The sequence below is a fragment of the Arachis hypogaea genome, chromosome 18 (assembly GCF_003086295.3).
Source record: "Arachis hypogaea cultivar Tifrunner chromosome 18, arahy.Tifrunner.gnm2.J5K5, whole genome shotgun sequence".
NCBI lineage: Eukaryota > Viridiplantae > Streptophyta > Magnoliopsida > Fabales > Fabaceae > Arachis > Arachis hypogaea.
Genome location: NC_092053.1, coordinates 65,129,944 through 65,153,064, shown reverse-complemented (window position 1 = coordinate 65,153,064; position 23,121 = coordinate 65,129,944). Strand labels below are relative to the sequence as shown.

The 23,121-nt window shown below is 31.6% G+C and overlaps 1 long non-coding RNA gene across 1 annotated transcript; it reads right to left on the bottom strand.

Moving 5' to 3' along the window:
• Positions 1-236: 236 nt before the first annotated feature.
• Positions 237-1,914, bottom strand: LOC140181517 (uncharacterized). Its single transcript, XR_011876203.1, has 2 exons — positions 1,456-1,914; positions 237-906 (listed from the first exon to the last, which is right to left on the bottom strand). It is a non-coding gene; the product is annotated as an uncharacterized lncRNA (long non-coding RNA).
• Between the last annotated feature and the right edge of the window lie 21,207 nt (positions 1,915-23,121).

Genomic DNA, 23,121 nt, shown 5'->3' with positions numbered 1-23,121 from the left:
TAACTTTCTTCTGATCTTGAATCCCATCTTCATCGATATCAGATTTTTCAAATCTTGTAAGGTATCAATTCGAAGGGTTCGAAACAACACCAAGTTTGGATAATCAAACATAACTCTTTCGTTATTGTCTCTAATACAACCATACATAAACACTCACAACAACATGATAAGAATTATGTTGGGGTTTAATACATTTAAAGTAATAAAATCCTAATGGAAAAGGGACAAGAAAAGAATGGCATTAAGAAGAGGAATTTATTGGCATAAAGAGACACAGCGAAAACATAAAATATAGATAAAGATTTTTTCTACTAGACCTCTAAGATACCTGTTCTTAGCAACCTAGGTCACTGGAAGGGATTCCCTACTAGCAAGGTTGTCAAACTCGCGAGTCTAGATAAACTCGTGGAGCTGACCTAGACTCGACTCGTAGACTCGACTCATAGACTCTATTTTATGTTTTGATGTTGAAATTGTTAAGTTTAAATGTCTATATCTGAGTAAATATATATATATATATATATATATACTCAGATATAGACATTTAAACTTAACAATTTCAACATCAAAACATAAAATAGATTAACATAATACTACAATTACAAGTTACAACAAGTACTCTAGATCACACATTTAAATCCTTCACAAGTATATATCTAGTTCAACATAAAATACACAATCACACAATCAAAGCTTTATAAGACACAACCAAAACACAAAAGAAAACAACAAAGCAACAATTAAATGTTCTAATAAAGTCTAAAACTCAAATCCTCCAATATCTTCATCTTCTATGGCATCAACATCATCATCTTCACTATCTTCATCAAAAACATCATTTCTTTCAGGCTCAGGTTCAACACGGCCAACAAAATCAACATCATCATTCACATGTTCATCTTCTCCCTACAAATCAACAACCCAGTTCCAGATAACAAATTCAGATTCAGATTATCCACTAATTAAATTCAGATTTAGATTATCCACTAACAAATTCAGATTCAGATTATCTACTAACTAAATTCAAAACTAACACTAAATAAACTAACACAGTAACACTAACATTTCAGACTTCAGAGTTTCAGTCAGAGTCAGATATTCAGAAACACTAACCAAAAAAAAACCACTAACTAAGTATTAAACCAGACAAGAGACAACCAGTAAATCAGACAATTTAAAGTTTAAACCAGACAAGAGACAACCAGTAAATCACAGTACCACACATTTTAACCATGAAGCATGAAGCAGCATCAGTTATTCAGTTTACTAACTTATTAAAACATGAAGCAGCATCAATTTATTTTTTTTTCAACATATCAAATCTCATTAACCAATTCTGTGTAGGAATTAAACTAAACTAAAAAAATTTTAAAAAGTTAACATCAGCAATTCAGAAGCAACATTGCAGAATTGATACCATGATTGTTAATATTTGAATTTGTTTTAAAAAATTACCTTGGAGAACAGGGCAGACTTGAAGCAGATCGGCAGTGAAGAACAATGGCGACGAACAGAGGAGGGGAGGCAAATGCAGTGAAGTAGAACAGGGAGGAGGAGTGCGACGGCCGACGATGGTAGAACAGGGGCAGTGAACCTTCACTGTGTGGTGGTGGGCTGGTGTCGACGAGGAAGTGAGGAACCTTCACTGCGTGGTGGTGGCTGGTGGGCTCTGGCTCTGCGGCTCTGCGTTGGATGAGGGATGAGAGATGAGGCGAGGCGACAGGCGAGGGATGAGGATCTGTCCAGCGTTCAGCCTCTGCGTGGCGGCGCAGACGACGGTGCCGGTAGATGGTGGCGATTCACCGACGTTGGAGAAGAAGAGAGTGAGGGCGAGGCAGTGGTAGTGATGGTCTGATGGCTTGGTGCTGGTGGAGTGGGAGGGTTTCGAAATTAGGGTTACACACTTACACTCTTACCGGGTCTGGGTGGGTTAGTGGTTAGCTGTAGGTTTTTTTTTTTTTTTTTCGGGCCCAAAACGACGCCGTTTTGGCGAAAATGGACACCGAATTCAAACTCGCTGACTCGCTAGTAAACTCGCGAGTTTGAGCGATTATGTCCGAGTCTAGCCGAGTTTAGCCGAGTCTACCCAGAAACGAGTTTGTGTCCGAGTCAACTCGATTCCACTACCCAAATTCGTAAACTCGTACGAGTTTACGAGTTAACTCGCGAGTTTGACAAACATGCCTACTAGACCTTCAAAGAACTTGTCCTTGACAACCTAGATCAGAGGGATGAAAGTTGAATCACTCAATTTTTTCCATGCAACAAGCGAAGCAAATCACTCACCTCACTTAATCACACTAAAATAATGTGCATAAAGCACTAAAAAAATTTTATTCATCAAAAGTTATGTAAATTGTCTCACCAAATGTGTTTAAATAGACTCCTAACAAACTAGCTAAAAGATAAGATAAGATAACTAATTTAAATCAGATTTAATCTTATTGGATTAGATCATATTTGATTTAAATTTTAAAATCCTAAAGATATGATAACTAATTTAAATAAGATTTGATCTTATTAGATTAGATCAGATTTAATTTAAATTTAAAATCTCTAAAAATATTATTAAGCAAATCAAAAGTAATTCAAATCTTTTAACAAACTCTAACAACAAAATAAATAAAAATAAATTACTAAAAATTCAAAAATTTTCCTGATCACGTATCACAACATATTCACTACTAGACATTTCTAAAAAATTGTGAAGAGAATTAAAGAAATAAAATTAATTATCTAATAATATGAACAAGTTTCTTATATAAAAAATATGTGAAGAGAATTAAAGAAATGAGATTGATTATCTAGTGATATAAATGAATTCTTTATATAGCTAAAAATTATTACTCCATATATATCACATATGTTTACACATATAACTTTTTTTACACGAGTATCTTGTCCTTACCATGGATAGATTTCTTATATATGTATCTCGTTCCTATCATACACAAGATACATTAAAAATGATTACGTTGTTTTATTTTATTTATAGACTAGATACACTGGTAATTCTTCCTTTTTCATTTCGACTATGTCAAAAATGAGATAAATAATAAGATGTATAAACGTAAATTTTTTTTACGTATATTTATATATTATAATATAGATTTAACTAACATATGTTTTTTATGTGTCTTAAGGACACGTGATAAGCTTACTATTAGTAAAAAATTTTAAATATTTTTATTTAATAAATATAAAATAAATACATTAAAAATTTAAATTTTTTATAAATAAAAATGTTCTTAATTTCAATAATTTGTAAACTCTTATAATAATATTTATTTTATTTATTTAAAAAGAATCCATTAAACGCCTCATTAATTAATTGGATTGATTGGTTGGTCTTTTCTCATTACTTGGACACTATTATCATCACAACGAGAGACACATAATGAATGTTAATGACTTGATGTAGCTTTCCTAAAAAGTTGATTTTGATATAATAATCATGATTATTGTGTATTATGGGGGGCATGAGGACAAGTAGGGGCTGCAATTATATTCTATTTACTTCACAGTTAACCTAAAACATTTAATATTTTAATATAAATTTAATTTTAATACATTGATAATACAAAATAGTTATATATAAAATGTTTTTTTTTTTTTACATTAATCATGTGAATTTAGATAACTTTATAAAAATATTTACACTATCAATATATTAAAATTAAACTCTTTTAATATTTCTACATTTGATGTATTGGGCATGCTAACTTGCTTTAAGGAGACAAAATGACAAATACGTAATTTTCGTATGCAAGTGCCAACTAAGAGAAGTGTGTTACAAAAAAATTAACTCCCAATTAATGTTAATTGATCCAAGAACAAAATTGAAAAACTACAAAGGAAAAGATAAAATTAAATGACACATTGCCAACGAATGATTCTCCTAGTTGGATTTTTATTAGTTTTAATTTGTACATATATACATGGATTCGCAATCTACGGATCAATATAATTGACAAGGTTTTATTTAATTTCCATCTTTTCCGATAATAACGGGACATAAAATATGATTAATTTGCAGTCACAAGGCTGAGACGGACTAATTTAATTTTATATTAATGTAATTAAAAGTTTAAAATAAAAATTTATCTATTATATGTCTTAAAAATATATATTAAAATTATAAAACAAATTTTTATTAAAAATATAAAAAATTTAAATTTTTAATATATTTATATTATATTTATTAAATAAAAATATTTAAAATTTTTTATTAATAATAAATTTATTATATATCTTTAAAATACATACTAACTAACGATAAAGTAATAATAAAAGGAAAAGTACAGATAACTAACAACATTTTTAAACAATGTGTAAATAATGTGAATTAATAAGATTAAAAAAATAAATTTAATTAATAGCATTAAATTACGATGTAATATATTTTTATTTGATTAGTAATTATTCATATTGTTTAAAATAATCATTGTTTACCTAACACTCCTATAATAAAATCGATGTATGAAACGGGCAAGCCGTACAGACAGAAAAACCAAGGCTAGATTTATTAATGTATGGCAAATTGGCCTTTTAAAAAAAATAAAAATAAAAAAAATTGTCCTCGATATTCCCGTATGCACAATGTGACTTCAAATTTGGCATTAATGTCAGATTAGAAACGGGTGTTGGCAAAAAGTTGGGGACATGAATTTGGTTTTATTATGAATGATGGAAATTGAATGGGACGTGATTATGAAGTAACATGAATTATTGCTTCAGGATCTTGGCAGGGTAACAAAAGCAAATTATTATTATTGCATAAGGGAGGGCCATCTATTTCCATTATTATTTGAAACATTAAAAACTTTAAATACAATAACTCATTGGATTACAATGGTAAATAATAAATTATCTTCTCTGATGATCAGTAATCTCACATTTGAACTCTTAAGTATTGAGAAATCAGTGATTGAAATTAAGAGAGTTACCATGTAGGGGTGTGCATGGTCCAGTTCGGCCCGGCCTCGAATATTTTAGAGATTATTTTAGTGTGATTTTACTGGGTCTAGGGTCAGGTAAGGGTCTCAAAAATAGACTCGATCATTATTTCGGATCGGAACCAGACCATGACTCGGGTTACCCGAAATCGGCCCGGTGACCCGGTCATCATACACAATTAATATTTTGTGTTATTAGTGATGGATGATGGCTATTTTTATGTTGAATTTAAGTATTGTAAACCTTAATATTTTGTGTTATTAGTTATTATAAGATTATAAATTAATGTTTTATGTTTAAAATGCATAAGATTTTAGACTAATGCATAATATTGTGTTATTTGTATTGATTTAAATATTTGGAGTTATTAGACAATATTAGTATTGATTATAGTTATGCTTTAATTTTAGAGAAGAGTTGGTTCTTGTTATATTTTTCTAAGTGAATTTTACCATGTCAAATAATGGTTAGAGTCTTGAAAATTTGGATATTTTCACATGCAAGGTATCAAGGTAATGTAATGTTAACGGCCCGGTTTTCACCCGATTTTTACTCAGTATAATCGTGGCCCGAAAGTGTATAGGTTTCATCGGGTTTAAAGTTGGGTTTGGGTCTAATAAATAGGTCCGGTATATATTTCGGATAGGATTTGGGTCATATCAAACCCGATTTTACCCAGTCATGCATATTACCATGTTTACAAAATCTTAAATACTCAAAAATAATCTATATACCTATAACAACTGATAACTACAAATATTCTACTGTAAAAAAATTAACCGCTAAATTAATTATTATATATTTATAGATATTTATAAGTATTTTTCATATATTAGATATGTATTTCAAATTTTATTATACTTTTTATATACTTTTGAAAAAAAAAATTTTATATATAATTTTTTATTTTATCCTTTATAAAATATAATAGTTTTGTGTGTACCACAAGTACATATACGGTTTTTGTTATGTGCGCATAGGGGTGGGAAAATCCGCCGCGCGATCTGCCGAACTCGTTAAAAAAGATGAATTGAATTAGGATTTAGAACTTGCTAAATAAAATAAATTTGTCAAATATGCACAGGCAAATTTGCAGGTTTTGGCTGGGCGGCGGGATGAACTAGTCCGTCGAGTCAAAGATTTTTTTTTTATTAAGTAAAAGAGTAATTATTGCTACAAAATTAATAATTATATCATTTTTAAATACTTTTTATTTTATTTTATGTTTTTATTATTCTTTTAGTTATTAACTTTATTTATTTTATTTTACAATTTTGCATATATGCTCAAATTATATGACTTATTTTTTAAAATAAAAATAGTTCTATCGACAAATATTATTTTAAAAAATTTTATTGAAGTTAAAAATTAAAAAAAAAATAAAAAATTATATTATTATTTGACTATTTTTTATTTGTATTTGATTTTTAATTATTATTTATTATTAATTTTAATAAATTTTATTTTTCAAAAAAAAAAAAAGAGTCAAGTGGGCGACCTGCCAATTCGTAATAAAACAGAATGAACTAACATTTTAAACCGACTTTAATTGATGGAACAGGCTTAGACAAAATGAATTAGTCTACTTTGCCACTCCTGTATACAGGTAGTTAATTAACTACCAACCAAATTGATCATTGTATATGGAATTTTTTAAAAATTATTTAAATATAATATTTATAAAAATATATAATCTATAGCATATTTATGTATTTTTGTATAAATTTTACATATCCTAAGTATAGAGCAGTCAAAACCATACAAAGTATAATTTAGGTATCTAAATTCTATACCTGAAATACATACCATTTAAAATTTTGTGCATAAATCAAGTGCACTGTATTTGAAATATAATCATAATAGAATTCTTAACACTACTCGAAATACATACAATTTATAAAATATATATTTTTTTAAATAATATTTATCTATCTTTTATTCTTATATATTTTACTTATGAATTACTTAGTTGATATACTACTTTTCATTACAGTATTTTTCATAATTTTATTATAATTAATATTTAAATACTTATTATTATTATTATTATTATTATTATTATTATTATTATTATTATTTAATTCTCTTATTAATATAAAATATTTTTGTGATATCTATTTAGTTTAGTTTTTTTTTTAACGAAAATTTCACTCATATTTAAATATTAATAAAATAAAATATAACACATATAATCTAAACATAAATTATTTAATTTTTATTAATTTTAATTATTAAAATTTTAAAGTTTAAATATAAAAAATAGTTAATTATTATAAAAATTGTATAAATCTTAATTAATTAAAATCCAAATTTTATAAAATTTAATGTAATTATCTTTAGTAAAATAATTTTTAAAAATAAAATTAATTTTTGTACTGATAATCTTGTTAAAATTGTGCATAAATTATTATTATATTCAAATAAAGAGTACTAAATTGTTAATAATTAATGAGATCAAAGATTGTTTATACATTTTATAATTTACAATTTTAGTTATGAATGATAGTATCAATCAAAAAATACTTGTTATTTAACTAATAATTTTTGAATTTGTACTTTGATAAAATCATAAAATTTTTTGTTGATGTAGTGCTTTAAATTTAGATGATATTTTAAGATTTATATTAGACCATAATTATGTTTATTTATATTTTATTTATTATTTAATTATAAAATTGTTATTCTAGTTAAACTACAGTTGAACTAGTTGGATCAATAAAACCAATAAATTAGTAAATAAAACGATTCAATGAATGATCTGATTTTTATAACCTTACTTTTAAGGTTAGTTAATGTAATAAGCTAGTTGGTTAGTTAGGATGTTAAAAACTTAAAATCCAATTTAATCCAATATGTTCTAGTTTATATTTGATTCTAAAATATATCAAAATTGGAAACAATTTGCATTAGATTTAAATTAAAGTTTAGGTTTACTTTTTAAAATTTATTTAGTATAATTCAAATAAATTATTTTTTTTTGTTTTTACAAGGGTTAAGTACGATTTTGGTCCCTAACGTAGAGGCTGAAAATTTATTTTGTTCCCAGCTTTTTTTCCGCTAAAAAATGGTCCCAAAGATTTCAGTTTATTTTAAAATCGTCCTTCAGACGAAAATACCCTTCCCCTTCTTCCCCAAAATCACCCAGAAACAAAAGCAGAACCTGAAGCAGAACAACAGCAGAAGCAGCAAAAATGAAACAACAACAACCAGACGAAGAAGAACAACAACAACAATGGATCATGTATACAGTTAACCATTAACAGAAATTCAATAACTTAAGCTAATTCTATCAAACCTAAGCTAATTCAACAACAACAACAACAATTCAGCAGCAACTTTCAGCAATTCAATAACTTAAGCTAATTCTATCATACCCACCTAAAATCAACTAACAAAAAATTAAAATCCAGCTAAACTAATCCAGAATCAAATCAAGAAACTAACACTAATCAAATACAGAAATTAAAAGCAAAATGGTAACCTGGATTATGAAAATAGAAAATAGAAAAGAGGGGACAGGGAGGCAGTGGTGGAGCGCCGACGGTCTGGACATGACGGAAAGGGGCTAGAGGGAGGGAAACGGGCAGTGGTGGCTCTAGTTCCTTCTGCGACAGGGATTGAGGGAGGCAGGGGCGAGATGGCGTGAACGGACAGTGGGGAAGAATGGCTCCATATTGCTGCGCGGTGGTAAAGCAGGAGAGGCTCGCTGACAGTGAGCTTTGATTCGAGGAGATCTGAGACATGGAAGAAGAGAAGGAGGGGAGAGGGTCGCGGTTGTTATGGGGTAAGCGCGAAGGGGAGAGGAGCAGCGGCGACGGCGAAGATCAGCGGCGGTGACCCTTTCCCTTCCCCTTCCCCTTCCCTTTCCCTTCCCCCTCTTCTGAACTAACTCCCCCCCGCGTGGATGATTCCTTTTCCCCTTTCCTTATTCAACGTTTTGTGTTTTTTTAATTAGGGGTATTTTCGGAATAAAAATTAAAAATTTGGTAAAAAGAACGATTTTTAAAATAAATTGAAATCTTTGGGACCATTTTGTAGCGAAAAAAAGGTCAGAGACGAAATAAATTTTCGGCCTCTACATTATGGACCAAAATCGTACTTAACCCTTTTTATAATTAATATATATTTCACTTATAATATATTTTTATTTTATGAAGTGATGCTATTAAATTTTTAAAAATTAAGAAAAATCTAAGAATAAAAGATAGATAAATATTATTTAAAAAAATGTTTATAAACTACATGTATTCTGGATATAGTGTCAAAAATTGTATGATGGTTATATTTCGGGTATAATGCACTCCACTTATGCATAAATTTTTAAGTTGCATGTATCTTAGAGTATTCAAGTTGTGCTTTTTATAGTTTTGACTGTTTTATATTTAAGATGTGTAAAATTTATACAAATACGTAAATATACTACTGAGGACATATTTTTGTTACATTTAAATAATTTATATATAAAAAATCTCCTTGGATGTGCAGTTTGTTTCTTTGTTTTTTTCTTTAGAAAATTAAAACGTATTTATGGATTTTAACTTTCGAATATCCTCGACCAAAGGGCAATGACTAATTAATTACTAACTCTGTTGGAGTTTACTCTCCATTTTTAATACTACATTTTCTTAATATATATTTTCAATTATATCAACTATTTCAGTAAGTATAAAAAACAAAGATACTACATGTGGTTCGACCAAACCCCCTTTTCTTTTTCCTTTTTGTTTTCTATGCTCCAAGTATGGGACATGTGAGGACATTCAAAAAATCTATCAACCTAATTAATTAGACAAAGAATTTGAGGCTTAAACAAAATTTAAATATGGGAAGAAGTTAACCATGTGAATTTACTTGAAAAGGTGAGCTAAGAATAGAAGAGTATAGACATTGGAAAGAGTCTTTGCCAAGATGAGTAGATGACAAGTAGATGCTATAATAAGAAATTGATTTTGATTCCATCACCACCTCAACTCTTTTCTCCTCACACTTCTCTTTCATTCTTTGCTCCATTATTGCTCACAATATTCATATATACCTCCAACCATATTGACCCTACTTTAATTTAACCACCAAAGAAATGAATATCATAAAGAAGTGGAGAAAAGTTAGCAAAAGTTTGAAGGAGAAAAGTTATATATATATATATATATATATATATATATATATATATATATATATATATATATATATATATATATATATATATATATATAGGTCATATAGAACAACTACATTTTTGTGATTAATTACTTTAATTTAGTGGAGAATGGATATTAGGGGGGTGGATCATGTGTGTTTGTGCTTGCCCCTCTTTTAAGGGCAAATCTTTTGCATCTTGACTTGTGGAAGTAGTATCTTTATTATTATAATATATATATTTTTTGCTCTTTCTTTTTCTCCATTGAACCTAAAGTTTTTGTTATTCTACATGTGATATCCACTCCACCACCCTCCTTATAACACAAATCAGTCATCATATACATTATGATGAGAATCTCTCTCATACCACTACTTTCTCTCTTTGCTTGTTTTATTTATTTTCTTTGGGAATCTCATTCATCACCTATTCCACAATACAAGCATATAAAACCAATCTTTGAACATGTCAAGCCTCAATCTCTCACTTTCTCTCTGTCAGTCAGTGTGTGTGGGAGAGAAAGAAAAAACAAAGGGTTCATAATTAATTGAGGAGGATCTTCTGCATGACAAAGTGGAACTGAAAGAACACTTTTTTTTTTTTTTTTTAATGTTATTGTTTTTATTATTATTTTACTAATTAGTATTCCTAGAGAATTGGTTCAAAAAAATTATAAGTAAAGTTTGAGAGAATAAATAAGTCATCTTTTTTCATTTCATAATATATATAAAATTTTAGTAAAGTAGATTTAAATTGATCGTTATCCTACTAGGGCTATGACATTTTTATTCTCTTGGGACAATTATATAGAGATATTTGAAGATAAGAAAATTACCCACCAAAATTATTTATCAAAACATCAAATATGTTAACAAAAATTACAAATAATTTTCTATTTCTCAATGAATGTCTTAAGTAATAAAAACTTGGGGTATATTTAGTTTTATGAGTTAATAGTCAAATTCGTTTCTGAAAGATCATTTATTCTTCAAATTAGTCCTCAAATACTTTTTTTTTTAGTCATATTAGTCCTTGAAAGATAAAATTTAAGTCAAACTAGTTCTTTCGTTAGCTAGACAATGATGTGTCACGTAAAGTACCAAGTGGCATGATGACATGTCTGGTCAGTGACACTTAGCACGCCACGTGTCACTTGACATGTAAAATAGTTATTTATAATTAAAATAGTCCCTAAAAGTCCAGACGTAAGTTATTTTCATCTCTAAAATTTTAAAAATTAATCAAATTAGTCTTTATATAAATTTCTTTTATTTTTTTTATAATATTAAATTTAAAATATTTTTTTATACTACTAATTTTAATATTAATTTTTTATTTTAATAAACAAATTTTTTTTACATAAAATAATAAAAATAATTAAATTATTATAAAGTTATTTTGTTATTTGTATTTTAAAATTTTATTTTTCAAATTGTAATTTTTTTATAGTGAAATTTTTTTATTTAAACGAGTTTATCAAATTATTATTGATTATATATTTAAAAATTTAATTTAAATCTCACTAAATAATATAGTAATTATTTTAAAATTTAAATCTTTTAAATTTTTTAAAATTATAATTTTATTATTATTTAATTTATATGATAGAACTCAATAATTAAAAAATTAATTTGTGAGATCACTTGTTGAATCTCAATATTTTAATATAGTTTTTTTTAAAATAACTACTATATTTATTTAGTGAAATCTAAAATATTAAAATATTTAAAATAACTTTTATATTTATTTAGTGAAATCCAAAATATTTAGTAAAATAACTACTATGTTTAACTAGTTTTAATATTTTGAATTTTGATAAATAAATATAGTAGTTATTTTAAATATTTTAATTTTTTAGATCTCACTAAATAAATATATTATTTATTTAAAAAAATATATTAAAATATTAAGATTTAATAAGTAATTCCACAAATTGATTTTTAATTGTTGAGTTTTACCATATAAATTAAATAATAATAAAAATTATAATTTTAAATTTTAAAATAACTACTATATTATTTAGTGAGATTTAAAATATTAAATTTTTTAAATATATAATCAACAATAATTTGATAAATTCGTTTAAATAAAATTTTTTTACTATAAACGAAATTACAATTTGAAAATGTAAAATTTTAAAATTTAAATGATAAAATAACTTTTATAATAATTTAATTATTTTTATTATTTTATGTAAAGAGAATTTTGTTTATTAAGGTTTAAGAAATAATATTAAAATTAGTACTATCAAAAAATATTTTAAATTTAATATTATGAACAAAAATTAAAAAAAAATTATATAAGGACTAATTCAATTAATTTTTAAAACTTTAAGGATGAAAATGACTTACGTCTGGACTTTCAGGGACTATTTTAATTATAAATAACTTTTTTACATGTCAAGTGATGATACGTGGTGTGTTAGGTGTTACTGACTTGACATGTCGATCAATCATCTTGTGACACGTGGCATTAACCTACTATATCATCATGCCACGTGACACTTAACACGTAATATGTCATCATCTAACTAATGAAAGGATCAAATTGACTTACTTTTTATCTTTTAAGGATTAATATGATTATAAAAATTAGTTAAGAACTAATATAAAGAATGAATAATTTTTTAAAGACGAATTTAACTATTAACTCTTAATTTTATACTTTTTAATCATTTTTAACCGTGCTGGGACAAATTTAGGGGCATGGTTTTAATGCTGAAATGGGTGTGTGAGTTGAGCTATCATTATTTCTTGTATTGGAAACATACCTTACTTGTGCTCAAGATACTTGAAAAGAGGGTAGCTTTATATCCGCTTTTTATTTCTAATATGGGGGAAGGGTTGGGGTGTAACAGCATTATGGAGAATAGGGGTGCTTTTCATGTATGTGGTGTCAGGAGGCTGAAATCAGACCGAGCGATTTGGAATAAGGAATTCGGACGGTCCGATTAGAGGAGATCTACAAAAAAATAATTTTTTTATAAAATTCGGACGGTCCGTTTTGATTTTTTAAAAAAAAAAAAAAAAAAAACTAAAAACGGAGGGTCCGTTTTGTTTTAAAGGAAAAATAAAAAAAAAACACAAATGGAAAACTGAGGGTCCGTTTTCAATTTTTTTAAAAAAAAAAAAAAACTGTAAACGGAGGGTCCGATTTCATGTTAAATAAATAAAAAAAAAAACAAAAACTAATCGGACGGTCCGATTTGTGATTAACGAATTTTTTTACAAAGAATTCGGACGGTTCGATTTCTCCCTCTCCCACACTTGTGTCTAACACCTGTATACACCATAACCAAGCAAAACTCACACACTCTTCCAATATAAAAAAAAATTAGCCCTTTATATCTATCAATGGCCAACAAAAATTTTTGACCGTTAGGTTGGAAGCAGTGAACTTCTCAGAAATTGCATGCACTCATCCGTGGGGTCTTTTTTGTGGACCCCTTCTTTTTAAATAAAGCTTCAGAAAAGAGTACTTGATTCTTTTTCTATCTTAAACCTCATAGGAAAAGGAATATTTATTATTATTGTTTCTTTTTAAAAAATTAATTCAGCTCCAAGATCTTCCATTTTAATCTTTTGGCATTTCCCTGTTCAACAGCATATGTGATTTCACTATCAGAATTCAATTCCCATGAAATGATAAAACTACCAAAATTGAATAGCAGATGTATAAAAGCAATGAAAGTGAAAGTGGGGATTTTGGAAAATGGTATTGTGGGCATTTGGTCAATGGAAATAAATACAATATTTATTAGCTTGGTTGAGTGGTTAGGTCATTCATTTGTTAAAAGAAATATTGGAGCTCAAATATCACTTTATGCATATAACAATTTATTAGTCTGCAACAAACTCTTAAATAAAATTTTGATTCGCGAAAAGTTAATCTTTAATTTATTGAGATGGAAAATATCGTAAATAAAAAATATAAGATTTAATTAAAATATCTCTTAAAAATATTAGTTAAAATATATTTTTATTTTAATATATATTTAAAAACTTATCATTCAATTTATATATTTTAATCAAAATTTTCAACTTATAATATTTTTAATAAAAATATCTTTAGAATACTTTATTAGAAAGTTTCTGAAAACTGGTTGAACCAAAAATTGATGAAAAAGACGGATCGGTCAGAAGTTATAACCACTGAATTCGAAAACTGTATTTGGAACGTCGAACCGATTGAGAACTATCTAGTTGAAACGAATCGAGATCTGACCAGTTTTCAAATTTTCATCCCAAACGATGTCGTTTGTTCAAAGAACCCTAGCCACTCGTCTTCGTCTCTCTCACTCACTCACTCACACTCATTCACTCCTTCTCCTTCCTCTCATCTCTGCCTCTCATCTCGAGCTCCTCCCTCACTCCTCCGTCTAGCCACCGCCCAGTCATCGCTGCTGTCGCAATGGCTGGAAGCTGCTTTCCCCACTATGGTCGTCTCCGCTACTATTCGAACTTCGAAGCCACTGTTGCCACTGCAGCTGATCTCGCCTCGTGCCTCCATTGCGCAGCCAATGTCCTGTCGTGCCGTCGTCTCCGCCACTGTTCGAACTTCGAAGTTACCGTCGCCACTGCAACTGGTCTTGCGTCGTTCCTCCATCGCAGAACCACTGTCCCGCCGCACCGGCTCTGTTCTACTGTGCTCCAACCCTTCAGCCACGTCAGCCCGTCCGTCGTGCTCTTTATCCTCCTCTGTGCTCTGTTTGCTATTCTGCTCTCTCTAGAAGATTTTTCTAATTGTAATTAGCTAATTATTGTTTTAATCAGTTAATTAATATATGAATTTTCATTTTTCTTCTTCAATTATTGTTATCATTAGTCATTACTGTAGTTTAGGATTGTGAATGATCTTGAATATTGATTCTGATATACTCTGGTTCTATTAATTGATTAATTTGATTCTGATATTCTTGATTCGAGTCTTGCTGTTGTTAATATTGTTGTATCACTGTATCTATGTTGATTGTTAGGATGATTGGATTGTTGTTCGCCTGTAATATTGTTACTGGCTTGTTTACCTTTGTTCTTGGCTGATTATTCTGTTACTAATTTATTACTTGATGATAAATCGGTACTGATTTGATGTTAACTAATTTTTGTTGTTGGTAAATGATGGTTGTTTTAATTTTTGTCTAATTATTATTATTTTTATAACTTTTTTAAGTTTTGAATGATAGTATTAATCGAAAACATTTAGAAATAATAATGTATTTTTTAGAAAATAGTTTGACTTTTAATTCTCAATTTCAATGATACGTTTTATTTTATTTATTATAAAATAATTATTTCGATTAAATTATAGTTAAATAAATTAAATTAATAATTAATAAATCAATAATTAAAACGATTCATTGACTCATTGTAAATTTAGAAGCTTGCTTATTAGTGAAACCATGATTATAACTAAGGTTGCGAGAACCGGATCGGTCAATGAAATGGTAAAGTGACTGGTTTATTGGTTCAGTGATTCGACCGGACTCCAACCGGAGTTCAACTGATTTAATTAAATATTAAATAAAATTATTAAAAATTTAATATATAATTTTACATATTTAAATTCATTAATTTTTAAGTAAAAAAATTTTAATAAAATTTAAGATATAATAAAAATTGAAGATGAAAAGTTCATTGGTAATATTCAGAGTTAAATTTATTGATGACTTTAAAACAACTTATCGAGGCACTCAAACTGCAAAAAATTAAAGATCTTGCAGGCTACATTGTCAAGCCAAGGCTAATTATTCAATGTCAATTCTCTCATACAATTCAATTATCCCTTTTTGGGCTACCAATATACAATTCAATTGAATAACACATTGATGAAATCTCTTATTGTGCAACAAGCCTCTTATAACTAACCAAACCCTAACTAGGTTCAACAAATTCAATGCTTTTCAACAACAAAAACTCAGAATACAGACAACTCAACCTCCAAATCCAGAAACAAAAACTAAGTGAAACAATCCAAATTAAATTCAGAATCACATTAAGCAACAACCCAACTCAGAACACAATTCCAATTCAGAATCTAGTACAAAAAATCAACTCAGAAGCCAGAATCTTACAAATCGAAACTAAAGAAGCAGCGGCTTACTAGAGACACGGCGAGGGAGGAACGACGGTGACAGTGAACTCAGAAGAGGAAACGACAATGCAGTATTTCAAATCACTCAAACACAATGAGAATTTCACCTAACAACCATCTGAGCAAAAATGCATACAAATATACACAAAATTGAATAAGAGAAAACAGATCTAGAGAGAAAAAAAGAGGAACCGAATGAAGCCATTATGGACGAGGAAGTTGAAAGTGTGGTTGTTGCAGTTGTAGGTGAACTTGTTGTTGGAGGAAGGAAGCTTCTGGAGGCACTAGAATGACGGCAAGGAGAACAAGCACGTTTGCGACGGCGAGAAGAACAGGGCTGAGTAGACGTTCGCGATGCCAGAAGCTTCAGAGTTCAGAGTTCAAGACGACGACGCCGCTGGCAGCTGCTTCGATCCGCGACGGTGGAAGCTGCTTCGATCCGCTGATAGAAGCTCCGATTCGGCGTCGATTCTGGTAGTGAGGTGAGGTGAGTTGTGACTAGAGAAGGTGGCTGCTAGGGTTTGTTTCAATTCAGTCACCAAAAGAATTCGTTTATAAGGAAAGGGGTGAGGAGGGTGTTGTGTCATTTTGGGCTTTCCGTGTTTTTTTTTCCCCATAAAACGCTGACGTTTTTATGTTAAACAGTGAGTTATCCATCGGTTCATCCGGTTCACTAGTTTTCCACCAGTTCGACCGATTTTTTACCAGCTTTTTGCAGGTCGATTTTTTAGAATGACTGGACCGACTAAAAGACCGATTTTCGATTAATCCGATCGAACCGGTCAATCCGGTCCGATTTTCAGAACCATGATTATAACTACTTGGTCAGATCCTTTTCCTCTGAAAAATACTTTTCCCAATACAAGATCAATTTGGAGTAGTTTTCTTTTAAAGTTAATTTAGTAGCATCTAGCATGTAGTAAATTTTTATTGTCAGGATTCATAATTTCATGTGCATTAATGTGTTTCTTTCCCCCGCAATAGGACAGGTCAATTCACATTTAATTTTCACACATTGTATTCAAGAAAGTTGAAATATGCTTATTCTAGAGGGAGTTTTATTAAAGTTATTATTGATAGAATTTTATAAATTTTTTATTAAATATGTAATATATGTGTTAAAAATTAAATTTTATAAGTTTTTGTATAATTTTTTGATCGATAACTTTAATATATGTCAAAAAACAAATATTAATTAAACCCTTCTATACTAACCACATTCGTTGGTGGGGATGATGAGTTTGCAGTTGAAAGTAATTAAGGAGAGGGGTTTGTCTTTGCCATTTAATATGAATTTCCTTGAATTAATTGTACAATGATGAGTACTTTTTATTTGTCTTTGATTCAAAAAATCTGGAACCTATTTTTTTTTCTCGAAAAAGAAAATGTAAGCATTGAGTTAAAAGATTTTCTTTAAATAAATAAAATAAATATTTTATTTACTAAAATATATAATTTATAGTATTTTTACTAAAATACACCTTATTTTTTATCTCGTTTACAGTGTAAACGAAATAAAATTGTACGTATCTAGTTAGGCGTGTTAATTTTGTTTATAGTGTAAACAAGATAAATAAATAATTACGACGTTTACAGTGTAAATGAGATACATCATGACAAATTTTTAACAGTTATAAAACGATATACAACCCTTTGTATTCTTCATAAACATCTCACTTCGTATTCTCTTATGGTTTTCTTCTGAAAAAAAAGCCAAAATATCTAGTAGTGGTGAATATGTGGTTGTAAGTATGTATCCCAATTGCCATATGAGAAACAGTGACACCGGGTTCATATTTGAGTGTGATAATCCCATTTTGTTGCACACCCAGAGAGTTAGTTCTTTGTCCGAGCTAAAGAGTCTGATATTGAGCAGCGTTGGTGGTAGCGGGAGAAAAGAGATAAGAAGGGTGGGGTATAGGTTGCTAGCACCGATGAAAAATGGAGTTTTCCGGTTTCGTCTGTTTTGACTCCATAGTGATGAGCATGTGCGGCTCATGTTTGACATCCAGAAAAAAATCATGGCGGAACAAGTTATGAAGCTTTCGGCGGAGGTCGGAGATGTTGGTGGTGGTAGATCTGGCCACTTGGATTCCGTGCAGGACGACCCACCTCTCACACCACGACCGATGCACGTTGCGAGTCCAGTGGAAGACATGGACATGGATGATGAGAAATCCGACGAGGAGTATGTTGCGGAAAGCAACGAGAGTGATTCTTCTGAAGATGATGAAGATGAGGAGTTCGTACCTAAGACGCTGGTTGAGGCATCAGTTCGGTATTTTCTTCCTGTCCCGCAACCAATTCCGGCCTTATCAGCTGTACACAGTCACTATCAAACGCTGGACCTGGACGTGGTGTATGAGAAAACTCTATTTTCTAAGCAAAGCTGGGTACGACTGGTGCATGAATGCCTTGAGGGGTTTGTCGCGAGAGATGGCGGACTGGGCTGGTAGGTTCAACAAAGAGATCTGGCTATAACACTGCGACAATGGTAACCGGTTAGGGCACATGACAACGAACCTGTCCGAGTGCATAAATGCAATACTTAAGGGTACTCGTTATTTGCCCATTTCGGCCATCGTGCAATGCACTTACGAGAGGCTGTACAGTTGTTCGTCAGGAAGAGCAGGGAGGCAAAGGCACATCTGGCAGCAGGGAATCACTTTTTCCAATAGCTGATATCTGCTATTAAACAAAAATGGGAAGGAATATCAAAGATGTGTGTTACTCACTATGACAGACGGGCTTCAGCGTTTGTGGTTGAGGAGTTAGAGCCTTTTGAGGGTTGGTCGCAAGGCTCATTCCGTGTATGGTTGACGGTGAGTACGTATGATTGTGGTCTTTTTCAGTCACTCTATTTTCCATGTCATCATGTGGTTGCCGCTTGTGTCGCTGCTAGTGTCAAATGGAGTCTGTACGTGCATTCAGTGTACTTGCAGTCTGCTGTGTTCAAGGTGTATGAGACGGAGTTCCCACTGATACCAAACGAGAAGCTTTGGCTGGAGTGGTTCGAGACACGGTTGCGTCCTAATCTAGCCATGCGTAGGAAGGCCACTGGAAAACCTGTTTTAACCAGGTTTCGTAATGAGATGGACGAGGGTGAGCGCCAAGAGAAGAGGTGTGGTCTATGTAGGCAAATCGGGCATACCAAAGATGCTGTCCAAACCAACCTACATACGAGGCTTAGTTTAATTTGGTGGTGTAGTTGTTTGGGGTTGTCAACTGGCTCATAGTGTGATAACTTAGTTGACTTTGTTAATTTTGTACTTGAATATTGTGATAACTTGTTTCAGTTGTTTTTTCAGTTTGAGTAAATTGAAATTTGATGCACTTTCCTTCGTTGTTGATTTATAAAATTTTAAATGCAGCACGGAAACTCATTTACATATAACAATGACATAAATTATATAAACTAATATCGAAGACACAAGTTACAACAACGATGCTAACGTACTTAAATATTGTGTCAAGCTACAACTTCAATAACAAATAACATAATGTAAAGTTTAAACATAAAAAAGTCATCGGTGCTGATTGCCATGATAATGCAGGTGGTGTCCCATGCCACAGGGTAGAGACCGTGTCTGTCAGTGAGGTCTGCTAGGGCGTGGGTCGGGAGCAAGCTGATAGTAACTGTCCGGGTAAGGCAGCTGTACATATAGACAAGGCTGATACTGTTGCTGACCAAGGGAAGGAAAAGGTGGTTCCAGCATCGGCTGGGATGCTATCATGAGGAGCCCATAGTCTACCAATGGAGGTGTCACATACTGTGCACCTGGTCGGCCATGTGTACCGTATGAGGAGCTAGTTCCCGATGAAATGTATGGTTCCCAGACTGAGGTAGACATAGGAGCAGATAACTACCGATGGACATGCCCCATGCTCTACTCTCTACCCATGCTCTACTCTCTATCCAATGCCACGTGACGACTTCTGGACGCCCCTACATCATGCCATGCATGCAGGGCATTATCCTAATCGTCCCGAGGTCCCTGTGAACATGAACCAGGTGGCTAATGTGGTGGTGGTGATGGTGGAGAGGGTGGTCGTGGTGGCGGTAAGTCATTAAACCTGCTAGACATATTCCCGTGCTCCTCCTATCGGTGATACTCAGCTTCCTTTTTGGACTCCACGTCCAAGCGCTTCATGCGAGGCCTAACCCTGTCCCTCCGGGGTCCTGCAATTCCTCTGCGCTCTCTGTCACCCTATCTCTTCTGGTAGGCCTCCGGGTGTCTGGCCAAACCTTGCTGGCCCACCGATGACGGTTAGGGACATCCCAGGGAAGGTGTATGATGTCCCTCTGCTGGCTGGTAGTAGGCTGCACGTCTTCCGGTATGTACAACAGCCTGGGATCATCAAGCACATTCTGTCCCGACAAGTGTCTAACATGGCAAGCCTACCGATACCAATTGCAGTACTCCCGCGTCGGCCGATAGTCTGTGCACGGCTGAATGGATATCCGGTATCCCTCCTCAAATCGAGCCCTCCACCGATCGTACCACTCTCGAAGCTTGGTAGGCCACTAGATATTCTCGCCACATCCTGTGGTAGCCAGGAACTTGTCAATGTTGACCGGGTCCCCTGGCACTGGCTGCTCGCCATTAAACTGGCGCTTAACCCGATCGACATGGTAAAATTCAACTATGTTGAAGCAGACGAGGGGAACAACAGACATCCATATCCCCCACTTCGCCTCTTTCTGCAGCCATGGCGGACAGATGTCCTGTAGTGCAGGATTGTCGTAGGGTGTCCACAGGAACTACAATGTACTTTGTGAAATAATCATCAGTGACAGGTGCTAAAAAAGTATGAATAATTTATGAAACTATGACCAAATAAAAGAGTAACTCGCTTACCTCATCCAACTGTAATTGATCCAATGCCTGATGTCATCGCAGGACTCTCTGCTCGTGCTAGTCCCTGCTCTGCTCTGTCATGCCTGTCAACCTGTGAAAATTCGCAAGAATAACCATGATTAAATTAATTGCAAATCATATTGAATTTTGTAAACGAAGAAAAGTGCAAAACCGTAGTGAACAGTTACCTCGCAGCCATGGGGTACATGTAAACCTGTCGCTTAGGTGGACACCACTGAAAAAATCTTTGATATATCCAAGATACTAGCAGAGGAGTGCATCCTGCGATGTCTATGGTGGAGCGGTGTGCTGTAGAGCATAAGGAATAGTACGTCCATGCTAGCACCGCAGATCCCTAAGACAGAGAACGACACCTCTAAAAAGTCATCTAGTAGTAGGAGCCATCGGAGATGGATCTGATTATTTGACTTATCAGTCATCAAGTAACTCCCAATCAACAACAATATGTAACACCTCACGTACTGTCAGAGGGTGACTAGATCATCAACATCGGACATCTGTCGGAATCGCTCCCGAAGTCATGTTAGTTTGAGGAAAAATGACTCCTTCCTCTGCTGACCCTACTACTGGATTGCAGGAGGTCTGGCACCGAATAACCACTCCACCAACTCCCAAGCCTCGGTCTCGTACCATGTATGAAAATCACGAAAGCACCCACCGACTGGCTCTCCATGCGTGTGTAGCCTGAGGTGATACGCGACGCGTTGCAAGGTGATGGGCACTCACCCCACACCAGGTGAAAAGTGTGGGTCTCAGGATGCCAGTGCTCCACAAATATCGATATCAGGGAGTTATCAAACACGAAAAAGTGGCACCACGTCGCCGAAGCCAACCTCCCTCAAGTAGGGGACAATAACGTCCAGTGGTAGGAGTGTGTGACTCACTCTCCTGAGAAGAAGTAGGCAAGGCCTCTAATAAACAACAAAAAACACGAATAAAAAATGTGTAAAGATATAAAGCTATAAAACTTTCACAATAAAAAATTCTATTACATAAACGTTTACGTAACAAATTAATTTATTTTATAAATAAGTTATTTTAACAAATAACTACAAACATTTACCGTATAAACTAATTTAACTAAAAATATTTATTTAAATAATTAATAACTAAATTAATAGAAGTCTATATAATTTAGTTTAAATAAAAATATTTAATTAAATAATTAATAATAACATTCATTTTCCATCTCCTTCAAAACTTACATTAAATAAAAATATTTATTTAAATAACTAATAACAAGTAAATCATCAATTTAATAACTCAATTTAAGTAATAACAAAATTAAAAAATCATTTACTTAAATATTTAATAACTAGAAACACAAACATCTTGCTATTTAATTAAGTTAACTAAAAAATATTTAGTTAAATAATTAATAACTAAATTAATTAAAGAAAAATAAACTTAAATAAACATTTAACTAACAAATTCATATCAAAGTATGCTTAAAATCATACCCTATCAGTTAAACTATTGATAACAATATATTCATTCGCCTAACATATACTGCATACTACTTCTATAAAAATACCTTGAGTTTGGCTACACATGTATGCTTTAACATAAACATAAAACAAAAAACAATACCAACCTCAAAGTCGGCTGTCCCAATGATGTGCCATGTCGCATTCAGTCGGTTAATGTTTGCATCATGTGCATCGGCGCGCGCCATAATTTCGTAGTAATTCAAAAATTTGATTAGAAAAGAGTAGAAATGGGAGAAAAGTTGAAGAAATGGATGAGATAATGACTAAAACGACACTGAGGACGAAATACATATATAGACTCACTCTTATCTCGTTTACAGTGTAAATGAAATTAGAGTGCACAAATTTCGTTTACACTGTAAACGAGATAAGGCCGTTACACACCATGTGTACAAACATAATACGATCACGTCGATTCATGTCGTATCTCGTTTACACTGTAAACGAGATACGCACAATCTTATTTCATTTACAATATAAACGAGATAAAAAATGGTGTATTTTAATAAAAATGTTACAAATTACGTATTTTAGTAAATAAAATATTTATTTTATTTATTTAAAAAAA